Source organism: Corvus moneduloides, chromosome 1, assembly GCF_009650955.1.
Source record: "Corvus moneduloides isolate bCorMon1 chromosome 1, bCorMon1.pri, whole genome shotgun sequence".
In the NCBI taxonomy this organism is placed as follows: domain Eukaryota; kingdom Metazoa; phylum Chordata; class Aves; order Passeriformes; family Corvidae; genus Corvus; species Corvus moneduloides.
In genome coordinates, this window is record NC_045476.1 from 152,322,270 (window position 1) to 152,338,471 (window position 16,202).

Consider the following 16,202-nt stretch of genomic DNA (forward strand, 5'->3'; position numbering starts at 1 on the left):
CTATGGCTATAGATGTCTTAACAGTGGCAGAACAGGTTGGATTAATGTGCTGAGGTAAAAGACTAACAAATAGAGAGGGATAAACTGCTTTTAGAGTAAGTGCTACAGATTACAACACCCTTTTTGAGAAGCCATTGCACTCTGCAGCCAAAGCACAGAGCAGCTGCACATGGCCTTTGCACAGGAACTGTTCCTAAAAACACCCACCCTGGGAATGTTGGTGAGTAGTCTGTGCAGCCCTGCACTCCAGGAACTGGACTCCAGTGTTTAAACAAAACCTGTTGGCATCATCCAGGCAGCTCAAAAAAGCAGCTTCAGCTCTTGTTTTCTTCTTTGCCCCTGGGAGCAGGAACTTGCAGCACGGAAGGAGGAGACTGTGTAATAAAAAGGAGACAGGAAGGTCTCCAGTAGGCTCCGAGTCCTAAAGATAGCAATGAAACTAGCATGAAGGGAAGGAGGAAATCACCCTCCCACATAAGAGGAAACCCCAAAATAAAACCTTTTGGCAGATGGTAAAGGCTTTAGTATTCAACAAAAAGAATGAGCTGCATGAGAATGCAAGAGAGCTTTAAGGGAGACACAGGAAGCCCAAACAAAAGACACATGAAGGAGCTTGGTTTTTTTCAGTCACTCTTCTGTGTCATTATTCAATTTTTGATAGGTTTTACTGGCTTTTCTGTTTAATTGAAACTATGCACTAATTAATTATATGAAACAGGAGAAATTTTCAGTAAATTTTCTGAATTATAAGGTAAGAGTTCAGCTCCTAGGGGGCATTCCATCTGGGGCTCTCTGCCTGGTCCTTGCCTTCCTGTCTAAGACTGGATCCAGCTCCACAGAGGCAACAAATCCACAATCATAAAAAAATAATAAATATGATTAAATATTTGAATCAGGCGCAACCCCATTTAGATGAAAGAAGAACTCAGAGGATTAAGATCTAACTGCAGTTATTAAAGCACTCATGTCTGAGAAAAATTGGAGAAGTTAAGGTAAGTTATAAACCTATCCCAAGGCAATATATAAAATGCATCCTTCTCTGCTTCAGACTAAAGGATCATTTAAATTACAGCTAAGAAAACAACCCCAAAACCCTTAATCCAGAACATGCAACTCCTTAAATGTTCACCTATGAACACATAAATGATGCTTTAATTCTATTACCAGCGAGTAGTAATTAGGCTCATTTAAAAAAAAGTGAATAAAAAGTAATAGAATATGAAAGATGATGTTATCAATTGCAGAAAAAAAAAGGTGTAATTTAAAGGCATAGCATAACCAGATTTTGCTAACAGGTACAGATAAAGAAATCAAATTACTATACTAAGGCAGAGCAAGTTTGCTGTCAAATTAGCAGTGGGTAACATCACTTGTTATATATGCTTGATGCTGAAAAGCAAAAAGTAGGAAAAGCTACTGCCTACTTTTCCTCTGTTAAATTTAGGAGTTCCAAATTAGATGGCAAGTCCTCCATCTGACAGAGGCAGGAAGTTCCAGAGGGCAATATATTGCACCTATCATGGGCACCTCTTTTAGAAGGGCACAGATTATCTCTGGGGGGGGGTTCTGGTCTTTGTTGATTATTTGATGAATGTGAACAATGAGTTCAATTGGACACCAAAGTTTTAGCTGGATAATGTAAGATGCAACAACAACTACTCAAACTGCTTAAGCTAAAAGACTGTATAATTGTTTTTATCTTCGATTATGCCATTTTAGTATAGAGCATGATTAAAAAGAGTAAGATAAAAGTGCAGCTTTTACTTTCATTTCCAGCAGTGATTATGAAATTAGGATTGCAAATAACACAGGCAGTGCACGTCATCAAAAGAGATTCTGAGACCAAGTGAAAAATAGGTCTTATATAATTAAGAAAAAGGTTCTAAATATAATAAAATATCAAAATTGCATTTTTTACTCAATAAAATTGGCAAGGGATCATATTTTTCAATTTCACAATGACCTGTCCTGGCTTAGAGAACAGAACCCTTATGTTTCTGTATTTGTGGTTTTAAGTTATAAAAAGGTTTATGGATTTGATCCAGAGGTCAACAAAGTCATTGGTACCCTTCACTGATTTGAATGGGCTTTATAGTCTCATGCTTTAGAGGAAAAATGGGGTTGATCCTGTTCTCATTTTTACTAGTTTCAATTTCTCTGCAACCAATGAAGCATTACTCTTTCATTTGCCCTCACAGAACCAAGAGCAAAGTTGAGGTCTCCAATTTTCAAAGGCAGATAATTTGGATAAAACCAATTCATAGCTGGTGGTAGACATAGATTTACATTCTTCTAAGAAGAGTAGCTACTCTTGCTATTTGTTTACTGTGCTAGAACTGATACAGAATCTGTGGACAAAGAGTAAGGATCAGTTTTAAGTTAGCTATAGACTTTTCCAAAGACTCTAGCCAAATTAATTACAAGCAGCAGAAACTTAAGGAGGATACTATCTCTAGGTGCTCCTAATTCCTGATAAAAGGATTTTTCCTCTGTTCCCAGCATCTATTTGCATTCCTCACTTAAACAGCCTGGGTTCCGATCATCTGGATCAAAAGAAAACAGTGAAGAAATCAGTAAAACGTATATTCTCATACCAGAATTATCCTGTGATCAGCTAAGCCACGTAGAAGTAAAGTAAAATTCCCACAGTGACATTTCCATTACTAGAGAGAACCAAAAAGATGTCAAGAACAGCAGTAACAGCAGTAACAGTATAATAAGGAAAACATGAGTTGCTGACAAAGCAATGGTCACACATTTTAGTGCTTATCACAGCAGCTGATATTTAAGAAGGGAGAAAGAAAACTTACCAACAAATCTAGCAAGCAAATATCAGTAAAAGAATAATAATTCACTGGGAAAAAGCTTATTAGGATTAGAAGAAAATAAACCACAATTTTCATTATGCTATCTGAGATAAACCTCCACACCTAAAAGGAAACATTTCTAGAAAAAGAAAAAAAATGCCTCATAGGTGTCTCAGTGTATGAAGAGACATCCCAGCAAAAAGACATTCATTACCTTGATGGGCTGTAAAGGCTGGGTGCCTTTCTATGACACTCAGAACCTTCCACATTTAAGCAGAGACGTACAAAAGTCAACCATATCAGTGGTTAGTGTCACAGCCAACTACTGTAATGGAATGGATGGTACCACGCAGATGGGCATTAAAGCAACTCTGGAATCTAGAGAAAGATCTGTTCAGAACCTACCCAGGTGACAACTGATTTCTCACTGGAGCTTTAGAGGTAGAACTATCTACCCTTCCCTTTCTCTTTCCTATCTCTTTCATCTGAAATACAATTTGTTTGCTTCAAAGTCTTTCAAGTTTAGACTGAGAATTATAACTGTTGTGATATAACTGGGAATGATCAGTGTAGGGAATTTTCAAAGGTTTATCTGCATCCTTAATTGCCTGACACTTTTAAAACTGGTCCATTGTCTAAGATGATTGCTCCTTCCACCATCCAACATTTTTAAAATACTCATTAAATACAGCTGGATCATCTTGGCACTTTATGACAGAAAATTACAAGGAACTGCTGAAAAGTGTTTCACATAGCTACACTCTCTGGAACAAGCTAAAGAAATTCCTCAGCAGACAACTGTAGTCTAATCAGCCCTCTAAATATTTAGACTACAGGGCAATAAAATAAAACTAGAGCAGGAGATATTAATCTCTCAGCCCAACTTTAACAACAATCCTCAGTTCCTCAGGAGTTCTTAAAGGAATGAAAACCAAAAGAAAGAAGAGTAAGAAAGAAGGCTTTCCTCTTTATTCCTAAAGAAGACTGGAATGACCTAAGACTTTAAAGAATGAAGGAAATATGATTATCATTCCTTTTCCATCTCTACCTCTGACACATGCCAAAGTGGAAAGAAAACAAAAACCTTAGGACTTTGGAGGACTTAGAGGACTTTGGAGAGTAAACTTTAAGAACAGAAGCTTTGCATCACTGAAGAAGGCAAAATTGGTGAGTAAGAATCTCTTTTTGCTGTGCAAGACTTTCTTTTCTTGCAGATCTTTCTCTCAAAATCCAGCTCCTGAAAGTCCTACACAACAGTGCTCTTTCAATGCAGACAAACGAGAGTCTGCTGACTGATGCTACCAGCAGTAAGCCTCTTTACTGGTCTCACTAAAGAAAGAGTATGACAAAATTACTTGTTTCAAGGTCCAGGTGTTGGAGCTGCTTCAATTCCCTCTCATTTCATGAAATGCCATCTGATGGCAGCTGGGTGTGCCAGATGAATGGACCGCAAAGACGTGAATCCTGTTTCTAGGGGAGAGGATTCAAAACTCCAAGACCACGTCAGTGTACATGCCTTCAGACTGTGCTCCAGCTTGCAGGGGAACCTCAACAGGCCTTTTTGCTCACATACAAAAGTCTCTAACTTGCTTATCCCTACAGTTCCTGAGGAAAGAGATCCAACCCTCTTGTGTAGCTGAAAAAGTATACCAAGTCAGAGTCCTGACATATTATACCAGGCTGGCTGGATATAACACACTGTGCCCTTCCCGAGTCTGGGTGTTTTCTAATCAGGTTGTCTTCAGGTGGAAGCCATTGTATAAGCCAAATGTATGTAAACAAACTATTCCAACAATGTGGATAAACTTAACCAAGAATAAGCTCTCAGATGGGGATGAAAACTTACTGGGATTGAGGAGCTTCAGAACTGTGGCATTGCCAAGTACAAACCACCTACAACTCCACTTATCACCCTGACACTGAGAAAAATTGTCCAAGACTGACTCACTGCCTGCCTTCCAGGTGATACCTTTGGAAAAACACTGAAGTTCTTACAGAGCAGCTCACTGCAGATTTTCTCAATGTATCTTTTCTTTGTACAGGTAACTTCTAATAATTCATGTGACCGGCAGGCGTTTTTACTGATAAAAATATTTTTCAATTTTAGGACCATACAATACAGCTGTAGCTGAACTGCCAACAGAGTAGTAAGTTGTTTTAAAAACACCAATTCTCTGCCACATTTTCATTCACATTCCTGTTGCAAATTAAGGCTGCTGTACTTATGCTGTCATCTACTGGAATCAACACTTTAAAAAATTACAGGTGCTTCATGAGTACTTATACTGTATAGAGGTAAATCACATATTTTTTTAAAACTGTTCAGAATTTTGTTAGAATTCAGAATTTGAATGTCAAGGACCCCAAGATCATTGTTAATACACTTCAATTTATTATTTTATAGGGAATCAATTTCAATTAAAATACACTGAAATAGTGACTGGAAAAATTCTATAATATTGATCTTATGGGGGAACCAGCATAGTTAAAATTATTAATCATACTTGAGCATGTCATAAAACACCAGGCTAGTATCCATGCTTTGTGATCAAGTCAAATAAAGGCTTTAAAATAACCCACCCTTTCCTTTGTGGAATATGCCAGAGATCTGCATACTGCTTAGTAATAAGGAAACAGTTCATAACACTGCTGACTGCCTATGTATAACTAAGTAAATGAAGGTGCTCTATCATATGAAGCATAAATGCCATTAAGGGTAAACTTTTATTTGAATAGAACCACATTCATTTTTAAAACTACAATACAGAAAAGCTTTTAAAGAATGTGAATTAAGAAAAAGAGGAGCTTTTAAATAAAACAGGTTCTTTTTACACAACACAGAAAAGCAACTTCACAAAGGCATAAAAAGAAGAGGGTTTTTTCCTGGCTCCCTTGAATCTTTCCAGTAATTAGAAATTTTTATTGCACAGGCCATAAATGCTAGTAACAACAGGAAGAAAAATGCTTTTGAACTCTTTGGCAACATTCACCTTCAGGGATTCAAAACAGCAAAACTTTATTCTATATTTTCAAAAAAGCTTTTAGTGACTTTCATGTTTGTTAGAACTGCCAATGTAGTGAAACACTTTACAAACAGGACACATTCATGTAGGCGCAGCAATACCAGTTCCATAAAATCAGCAAGATGATGCTACCAAAACTCATCTGAGTGAAGAGGGCAATTCATCCAGCTTTCAGAACAATTTTTTTTTAGCACAGGAGTTTACATCTAGGCTTAGCAAGTGGGAATTTATGTGATCCACATTTAGTCATCTACTGTATAGACAAATACATCTGCCAGCCATCCCAAGTGTCTGTAATAATCGGTGGAGAACAACAGGTATAAATCATCTGATGCATCTGAGGTGGGACTGCTAGATCTCACATACAGAGGACGTGTAGCTACTACTGCATGCACATGATAGTAGGATTGCTTAGAGTCTCTGTGGAAGGCAGAAGTACCCAACTGAAGGCATGCCAAGTTAGGCTTTGGCACTTTCCGTCACCACTGAGGCTGCCAGTGACTGTATTTTAGTTTGTAAAAAACTTCTTGTGAACAACTTGTTTCTTAAGAGTGTGAGACAGATTCTCAATGGATACTAAAGAATTAGGCAGGGCAATACTCTTCCAAATACAGAAATTCTGAATGCTGGGAAGCCCAAGGGAATGGGACCACAGAGAGGGAACAGGATCCTGGGATCTGCCTAAACATCATCTGCTACTGTTAGAGGCTGAGTAGTGGGACAGAGGGATACTGGATCCAACTGAGAATGGCATTTCTTACCTTCTTATTTCCAATGCTATACACTCAGTTTGACAAAAAAAAAGGTGTTAGTTGATGAAGACAGTCGGGTTTGAAACAGAAGCACAGCAGTGAAAATGTCTGTGTTCTTTCTAAGGGGTCAGAAGTATAGTTAGGGCTCTGATTTCTTCAGTTCTTTTATAAAACAACTATCAAAGGCATGTAGCAACAGGACAAGGGGTAGTGGCTTCAGACTGAAAGAGGGTAGGTTTAGATTGAACATAAGGAAGAAGTTCTTTACAGTGAGGGTGGTGAGGCATTGGAACAGGTTGCTCAGAGAAGCTGTGAAGGCCCATCCCTGGAATTACTCAAGGCCAGATTGGATGGGGTTTTGAGAAACCTGGTCTAGTGGAAGGTGGCTGGGTGTGCCTACATGGCAGGAGGGTTGGACCTAGATGGTCTTAAGGTCCCTTCCCACCCAAACCATTCTATGACCAATCCTAATTTTATTCTGCGTCTGATTCTGGAAAAATCTCATTAGAAATCACAATTATGTTACATTGTAAATGGCACCATCTTACAATATGATACATTTAAACTCTGTGTGAAAGACTGTACCTATTCCTGGAATCTCTTTTACCAGCCTGTTCTTTTTGAATGGGTGAAAACAAGTGATTTCCACTGGCACTGATCACAAACAGCTGTTGTTAAATAACAGACTGACTGCTGAAAGCTTTCCTGTTTAGCTAAAAGTCTTCCATGACTGGCTGCAGCACAAACAGCAATATTTTACTTTCTTTCTTAAACTTTGAGAAAAATTGTTTTTTCTCTTTCCAATTTACACATGAATGAAAAAATACATACATAAATATGTGTGGTTTTATATATATGTAATACATATTCATCAAACATGTAAGGCAGTTTTGGGTATGCAAAAGTTCAGAAGGACTAAACATTCCAGACCAAACTGACCAGCAGGCTGACTTCTCAGAAATTTGAAAAGCAGGAATGAAAAAAAATCAACTTTAATAAAATAATAAGAAAACCAGTCAACTGCCATCGTGATCTTGCAATCGTACAAAACAGCTAGTACTACATTACCAGTAGACTGAGTTGCAATAATATTTATAGAAGCACATAAAAATGCAAGCACATCATAATATTATACAGCTAAAATCTTGCCACAAAAGTTCATCAATACAAATTTCATAGGTGCTGTTTCCTTATTTATATTCCAAATTAATATACTACACATATTGAAGGACAATTCTGTGCTAAACCTATCCAGAGTGCATTACAATGTATTGTCCAGTGTATTGGAACTTATTTTACCTGTCAGCTGACTCACTTGGTTATTTGATATGAATATGTATTGACATCACAGCAATAGCTATAAGGTAACTAACAGTCCCACAGCAATGCAATGGTCTGCCAGGGACCACTGACTGCATTGCAAAGTATATTCTTCAGGTTAGAAACCACACACATGAAATTCAAATAACTGAAGCCATAGATGGAATTTGATATTTATCATCACTGATGCATGTATATTAGATATTTTATCTTTGTTCAGATACACACTCCACATATAATACTGTGTTTCAGCTAAAACAAATGAAAACCATACAGAACCCCTCAGTGCATACTTGTAACCTGAAAAAAATATATTTTCAGACATCTTAACAGTGCCTAAAGTCTGAAAATCCTCTCACGAACAACCACGGCTTCTGATTCCAGAGTCTACATCCACTGTTAAGTGCTGAAACTGTCCTTGACTGGAATGGGAAAAATACAAAGACTGCTCTTTTTTAGTCTAATGGGTGGTAGTGAAGTCTTTTTACAGTCCTAGAAAGCAGTGTTAAGAACAAGTGCAATGATTCCTGCAGTTGTACAGGAAAAAAGGACATACAATAGAAAAGAGTAAAAGGGATATAGACGTTTAGTGAAAATAAACCCATATTGAAAAGAAGGTTAAGATTTCTTTACCTGTAGTCAGGCAATTTAGCATGCTGAGTTCTAGAACACAGTTTTCATGCAATGATAAGGGAAAAACTACTATTATTGAGTAATTTCTGACAGTGTTTTCATGATACACTTTGTGTTCAACTCACAAGGTGTCTCAGATATTTTGGCGCATAACAGGAGCACGGAGCAAAGGAAACCAGCTGGGAATTAAGCTTGCTGGAGCTCTTCTGAAAGATCAAGTATTTTTTTCTGTGCCTTGGATAGATGCCATGTATGCAACATATGCAAGAAACAGTTGCATAGTACTCTGTGCTTTAAGAAGAAAGGCCCTTCCTGACTAGCTGGAAGCTTCAGGGTTAGGCAAAAGAAAAAGGTAAGGTCAAAACAATGAAAACAAAAGAAGGGATGTCTGGTAAGAAGACAGTCAAGATTTCAAATGCTGCAGGCCCTGGAACACCACAAGGATATGAAACCAAGATTCCTTGGGTCAAAACCTTGAGTCCAGAATGTACACAGGGGAGAAAAAAGTACATCCTAGAAGTGCAACAGATGACTCTCTATCACAAACCTCAGTTGTTCTGACTTCTTTACAGGGTTGACAAAGAAACGTGCTGATCTCAAGCAACATTTCTTCAAGGAACATGAAGGACAGTAGGCAACAACAGTTCAGGTATCACAGGATCCATAAAGTCTACAGCAGGGTGACAGCAAGCTGCAATGGCCTTCTCTTAACTCATTGACCTTCCAGTCCTGTGCTTGGCAAGGTCTCATGTTCTCAAAATTTCTGACCACTCAAGTCCCTTTTCAGCCAGGTATGTAACTCCTAATCATTCATGCTGTGTACTGGAGCCACCACAGCAGGAAAGGTCTTATTATGTGGGAAATCAGAAGATGGGACTGAATCTAGTACTTCAAAATTTTGATTATGGAAAATGACAACAAATCTCACATGCAGTCATGAAAGCTGGTACGGCAGTGCTCAGGTTCCCCCCAACTTTGACATTTGTATGGAAACAGCAGAGAGGGCAAACAGGAAGTAGCATCATGTTTCTGACAGACTGGGGGGATTCCATGACAAATTTTCATCAAGCCTGCCTTTAGTACTAATAGGCTGGTAATGCTGCCAAAATCCTTGCAGAACACTTTGGCTAAGGAGGGTTTCATGGTTCTGACTTACTCACCACACATACCCTGAAGGCAATGTTTCTGTTACAAAGTTCCTCTAAAACCCAGAGAATGATCCATCACTAGAACACAAGGCTCTTACTTGTTCTTCACTCAGCTAGAGAATTATAGAATGTTTTGGGTTGGAAGCAACCTTAAAAGTTGTCTAGTTCCAGCACCCCTGACATAGGCAGGGACAACTTGCACTAGACCAGGTTGCTCAAAGTTCCACCCAACCCGGCGTTGAACACTTCCAGGGATGGGGCAGCCACAGCTTCTTGGGGCAACCTGCTCCAGTATCTCACCACCTAGTCAGTAAAGAATTTCTTCTTTATGTCCTATCGAAACCTACCATCTTTCAGTTTGAAGCCACTACTCCTTGTCCTATCCTTGCCCTTGAAAAATCCCTCTCCATCTCCTTGTAGGTCTCCTTTAGGTACTATAGAAGGCTGCTGTAAGGTCTTCTCTCTCCAGAGCCTTTTCCAGGCTGAACAATCCCAACTCTCAAACCCTGTCTTCACAGAAGAGGTGCTCCATCTCTCTGATCATCTTCATGGCCCTCATCTGTACTCACTCCAGCACATCCATGTCCTTCTTCTTTCAGCCCCTGAGCTGGATGCAACACTCCAGCTGGGGTCTCACAAGAGCAGAGCCGAGGACAGGATCACCTTCCTTTTTCCTGCTGGTCACACTGCTTTTGACGCAGCCCAGGACATGTTTGGTTTTCTGGGCCACAAGTACACATTGCCTCATGTTGGGCATGTCATCAACCAACACTCCAAGCCCTTCTCCCTAGGGTTGCTTTCAATCCATGCTCCACCCAACCCATATTTATGCTTTGTCCCAACCCAGGTGCAGGACCTTGCACTTGGCCTGGCTGACCATCATGACGATTGCACGGGCCCACCTTTCCACCCTGCCCATGCCCCTCTGGATGGCATCCTTTCCCTCCAGAGAGTCAACTGCACCACACAGCTCGGTGTCGATGGCAAACTTGCTGAGGGTGCACTGGATCCCACTGTCCATGTCACTGACAAAGATGTTAAACAGGTCCCAATACCAACCCCTGAGGAATGACACTCATCACTGGTCTCCATTTGGGACATCGAGCCATTGACCACATCTCTTTCAGTGTGGCCATCCAGCCAATTCCTTATCCACTGCTTAATCCATCCATCAAAACCATGTCTCTACAATTTAAAGAAATGCTTTGCACAAGTCCAGTTAGATCATACCAGTTGCTCTTTCCTTACCCATCAGCCCTGTAACCCCATCCTAGAAGGCCATCAAATTTGTCAGGCACAATTTGCTCTTAGTGATGCCGTGCTGGCTGACACAAATCACCTCCTTATTTCCTATGTGTCTTAGCATAGTTTCCAGGAGGATCTGAGTTAAGGAATACATTCAGTGCAGGTAGCTCAGTGAGCAGATGCAGTGAGAGCTGCAGATTGAGCTCTGGGTGGCAGGAGCCTAAGGCAAGAGGCTGAGAACTGGCACTGACCCTTTGCACAGCAAAGGGCCCAGGGATCTGTGGCACCAGCAGGTGACTCAGAGACACAGCAGCAGCCAGTGACTCAGCAGGAAGACCCCAGACTTTCCAGCACTTAGACATAAGGATACAGAAGCCCAGCGTTTCCTTTGTTTTGAGACAGCAGCTTGAGCTGTTATTTTGTTGCTGTACCATGAGAAAGCTATTTAAAGAACCCAGAGGTCGGAAGCTCTACTATGGGAAACCCTGGGCTGAGCTGGTAAGGAAATTTGTATGCACATGAGAGTGATGTGTATAGGGAGGCAAGCTGTGCACACACTGGCCTGGAGCCACCCACTGTGGAGGGGCTTTGCTCCCAGCACTGAAAGTCCCTGGTAGTGAGAGTGTGACTGCCCGAGAATGGTCAGACAGAAAAGTTCCCTTAACATCTGTTCCATGATCTCGCTGGGCACAGAGGTGAGACTGACCAGTCAGTAGCTCCTGCAGTCCTCCTTTTTTCCCTTTTAAATAATTAGGGCTCCCATCACTGGGAACTTGACTGGACTGCCACAACTTCTCAAATATGATGGATAGTGGCTTAGCCACTTCATTTGTCCCTCGGGACCTGCGGATACACCTCACCAGGTCCCACAGACTTGTGCACCTTCAGGTTCCTTAGACGTACTTGATCCTGAGCTCTCCAGCTGGTTCTTCATTCTCCCAGTCCCTGCCTTTGCCTTCTGTGGCTGGAGAACTTGCCAGTGAAAACTGAGGCAAAAAATTTGTTGACTACCTTTCTCCATGTCCTGGGTAACCATATCTCCCATTTTCTTCCCGAGAAGACTCACATTCTCCCCAGTCTTCCTTTTATCACTGACATACCTGTAGAAGATTTTCCTGTTCCTGTTGATGTCTCTGGCCAGCTTTAATTTTATCAGAGCTTTAGCTTTCCTAACCTGATTCCTGCTTCTCACTTTCTCTGCATTTCTCCCAGGCTACCTGTCCTTGCTTCCACTCTCTGTAAGGCTTACTTTTTGTGTTTGAGTTTGCCCAGGAGCTCCTCATTCATCCATGCAGGCCTTATGGCATTTTTTGCCTGATTTCTTTATTGTTAGGATGCATCACTCCTATATTTAGATGAAGATGAGATGCAACTTTGAAGGCCCTCTAATTCCCCTCCTGAAAGAATACAGTGCTAGGGTACCATAACAGGTTTTGAATGGGACTATGTTGGATATGGGAGGGAATCAGTCTTGCTGTGACTGTCATTGGACATATATGTATTTCAGCAACTGAGCATCAGTGCAGGATGAGCAGAAAACTTAGTGAAGAAATTTCAACAGCTATCAACTGCTGAGATGATTTTCAATAAAGCACAAAGCTTTATTCTAACATGTTTTGCTAGGAGGAGAAATACTGTCCTGGCAGTATATTCAAGTAGCACTTTGCCCTATATGAAACTCACAGAGGAACTTAGAAGGGGGCCTAACATCATCTTAAATGCAAGTGTCATTTAATCCAAACCCAAAAATGCTTCTCAAGCTCAGCTCTATGAGTAGATTGCTGTCTGTGGATACTTTGCTCAGAAATACACACAGAACTGTTCTACCACTTTGAAGACAGTCTCTTCTATGCTAGCTCAAAGCAGGACTCACATTGAAAAACCTCAGAATAACTTCTTCCTTCTCTGTGTAGTTATGTAAGGCTTTTTTTAAAAAAATGATCTTTCAACTCAGACTTACAGTGATAACAGTATAATAATGGTGTTTCCAACAGTGTGCAGCTCTCCCCAAGAGACACTGGAAGATATTTTATCAAATTAGTTCCTCAACATCACTAAATCTGGGGAAAAAGCACAGATCAGTAGCTGGGCCTGTGCCCTTCTATCCTACTGGAGGCAGGAATAGCGTGTCTGCCAATAATAGCCTCAATTAGGTGGTTCTTGCTCCAAAGAAAAGTCTTCCTAAAACTCAAGACAAGACTTCAATTATACAGTCACATACTATTCTGGCTTTAAGAGACTGGATGGTGTGTCTTGAATGAAGAAGAACAAAATGGTTTTAAGTCATTTTCTGAGACAGGAGTAGAAAAGAATGCTATTGAGTTTTTTAAATGAGGTTAACTTTCTCTGCAGACAACAGAACACAAAGCCACTTAAAATATCTGGTAAGTATTACATAACGCTTTTTTAAAACTTTCCCTGTTCAATCCAGCTTCAACTGGGGTATGAACTAAAGTCAGTGGAAGTCTTTTTGCTGACATCAATGGGTTCTGAATTAGGACCTCATTGCTTGCAACCCAGCTTGTGTGCTACATTAATTCAGAAATGGGTTTTAACAGCTTCTTTCACCTAACAATCTCTTGAGCTGTGCACTGAGAGACAGAGGGCTTTTTTCCCCCCTCTTTCTGGAGGACAGCAAGGCACAGCATAGCAATAGCTATTGACCTGGACTTCACAAGTGGAATTTCCAAAAGGCAGAAACTGTTTTTCACAGAAAAAATGTTCTCCAGAACAAAAACCAGTTACAGAAAGCTATTCCAGCAACAACCTGGATCAGGAACATATGAATCATAATAAGATTATGAGTGGACACAGTTTGGAGAAACTGGGAAAGAGGACAGAACCAGTTTTGGAGAACAACTGACATACAAAGAGCTTTACAAGTTGTACTGTAGTTGAGAAATAATATCCTAACCTTAGTATTTCCAAACAAGGACTTTCAACAGACACACACTCAAGCTTGGTGCAAATGAGGTTATACGGACAGGAGTACTGCTGTCTTCCTGTCACTCATTGTCCCCTCACCCTGGGACAATCAACACAGCTTTGCTGCACAAGGGAATGTTCTTATAAACTGTTGCTCTGCCCATAACTTCAGCTCTGTTTAAGAAGATGAAAGTAAACACAGTTTTGGTTCCTCTAGCTTTTTAAATGAAAGAGTCTGCTTAAGCATTCTGTTTTCATTCACATGGGAAAGGCCTGCTTTCATACTATCCTTGGTGGACCGATAGCACATGAAGATTGCTGGCTTTCAGACAGGAGGTTTTACAGGCCATCAAGTCCATTCACGGATTTGTTTATTAAAATGGTATGTGTATTGTTTTACTGATATGAGTTTGGATTAGTGCCACTGTTTTCTTCCCCACAAGGACAGAGCTTCTTGCTCCTTCACACAGCCATTCCCAGCTGAGCTCTGGAACACAGGGCAACCACAAGTTCTTGTGGCTGGTGGTCACACCAGTGGCCACCCAGCCCTGAAAACCATATCTTTGAATGCAGCATGTTTTGTCTCTCTGAACTGACCCACTCTACTACCAGCTGTGGGTACTGGCTCACATGTTTACACTGTAACAGACCCTAGCAAAGAGAGGAATAAATTCTTTTGACAGGAATTCTCAGATTGAGCCACTTCCCCAAGGATATACTGGAGTGACTCTGAAGTGCAGCACAATGGCCAACACCACTGTGGGGGAAGACAGCCGGAGCTGCAGACCTCCAGCTTTTCGTCAAGCTCGTGCTGCCTTTCACAAAGCACATGATGCCTTGCCTTTACAGGATTGTCATGGTCTGACACACTACAGGGATCAGAGTAAATAAGAACCCTCTACATGGCAGGGAGAGACTACATTAAACACACATCCACGCATCTAGCGCTAACCTGTCCTTCACAGTCCAGCATGTGTTTATTCATTCTCGTACCAAAGTCCAAACTTGTATCCTCAACTGCATGGGCAAGGAATAGATCTCAAAGGATGCTGCCCTGAATTCCTTGAAATGGCAGTCATTGCTGCCTGACTGAGCATAAGTCATACACCAGTTGATGTGTCCAGAGGGGAACCAGACAGAAACAATAAAGAAGCCAGGAAATACAGAGTTCTCAATGCCAAATACAGTTTATGCAGGAATCTATCTGGACTGCACTGATCAACTGATCCAAATTTATAGCTAATGGGTCTTCATTGTCCCATATCAAACAAATGCCAACTTTCATAAGCAGGCCTGAAACAGTGATGGTGGATGACCAGAACTTAGCAGTCCATCAAACTCTCAAGTAACGTTCCAGATGCAGTGGAAGAGAGAACCTGGCCAACACTGAAGAAAAGGATGTAGGAATAATGGATGAATGGACAAAGGGAAAGAGAAGAGTTCTAAACATCTGGGGAAGATATTTATGCTTCAGCACATGCACTACCTTTGACATGACACAAGATGAGGTGAGCTTGTATTTACAGCTCATGGCAAAACAAAGAAAGCCTACAACTCCTCAGCACAATCCACAAGACACCAAACCTGTAGAAACAATTCAGTTGAGACATCAGCTCTTCCAGATAAAATGTAGCTTACTCAACTAATCAGGGCTTTTCCCCAAACGCAGTGAGCAAGGCTTAATTAGGAACACAGTGTAATGCGTGAACGACATTTTGTTAAAAATACACTGCATGTACTGAAGAACTCTATCTTTTTCATACAGTGTGATACATAACAAGCACTGAACAAAAACACCACAGAAGTATGTGGTTTATGCTATCCCACTGGACTACCAAACAACATTTAACATTGAGAAAGTATTGCAGATATATAGTAGAGGATGTCTAAATGTTCCTTTACAGTATTGCCACAATGACTGCTTTTCTTCCGTGTTACCATAGCCATTACTAGAGAGCTAGCAACAAAAGTCATCATAAAACATCTCAACCTCATTTGGGAAAAATATATAACTTTTCTTGTTATTCCTTCTTCTCTGTCTTCTAATCTAGACTTCATATTGAGTCCAGTTTTGTATTTTCTTAGCAGCAAAAATTAGAAACGACTCTATTCAAGTCAATAAAATTATTGCAACATGAAGAAGGAATCAGCCATCTGCAAAAAACAGTCTAACAGGTAATTTTCCACTGACATCTCTTACCATTGTTGCTGCCTGTTCTGAGCTTCCCCTCCCCCCTCCCAAAGACATGTGCTCCGAGCTCCTTTGTTCCAAGCGCGGGCAAAGCCAAATGTAACTCAGACTCTTCAGCAGTGTCTGATTGGCCGCTCACCCCGGGTCCGCCCCCAGTC

The 16,202-nt window shown here is 40.7% G+C and overlaps 1 protein-coding gene across 1 annotated transcript in view; it reads right to left on the reverse strand.

Moving 5' to 3' along the window:
• Positions 1-16,202, reverse strand: part of SAMD12 (sterile alpha motif domain containing 12) — a 179,948-nt gene that overhangs the window by 78,499 nt on the left and 85,247 nt on the right. The gene's annotated exons all lie outside the window — the stretch shown is intronic.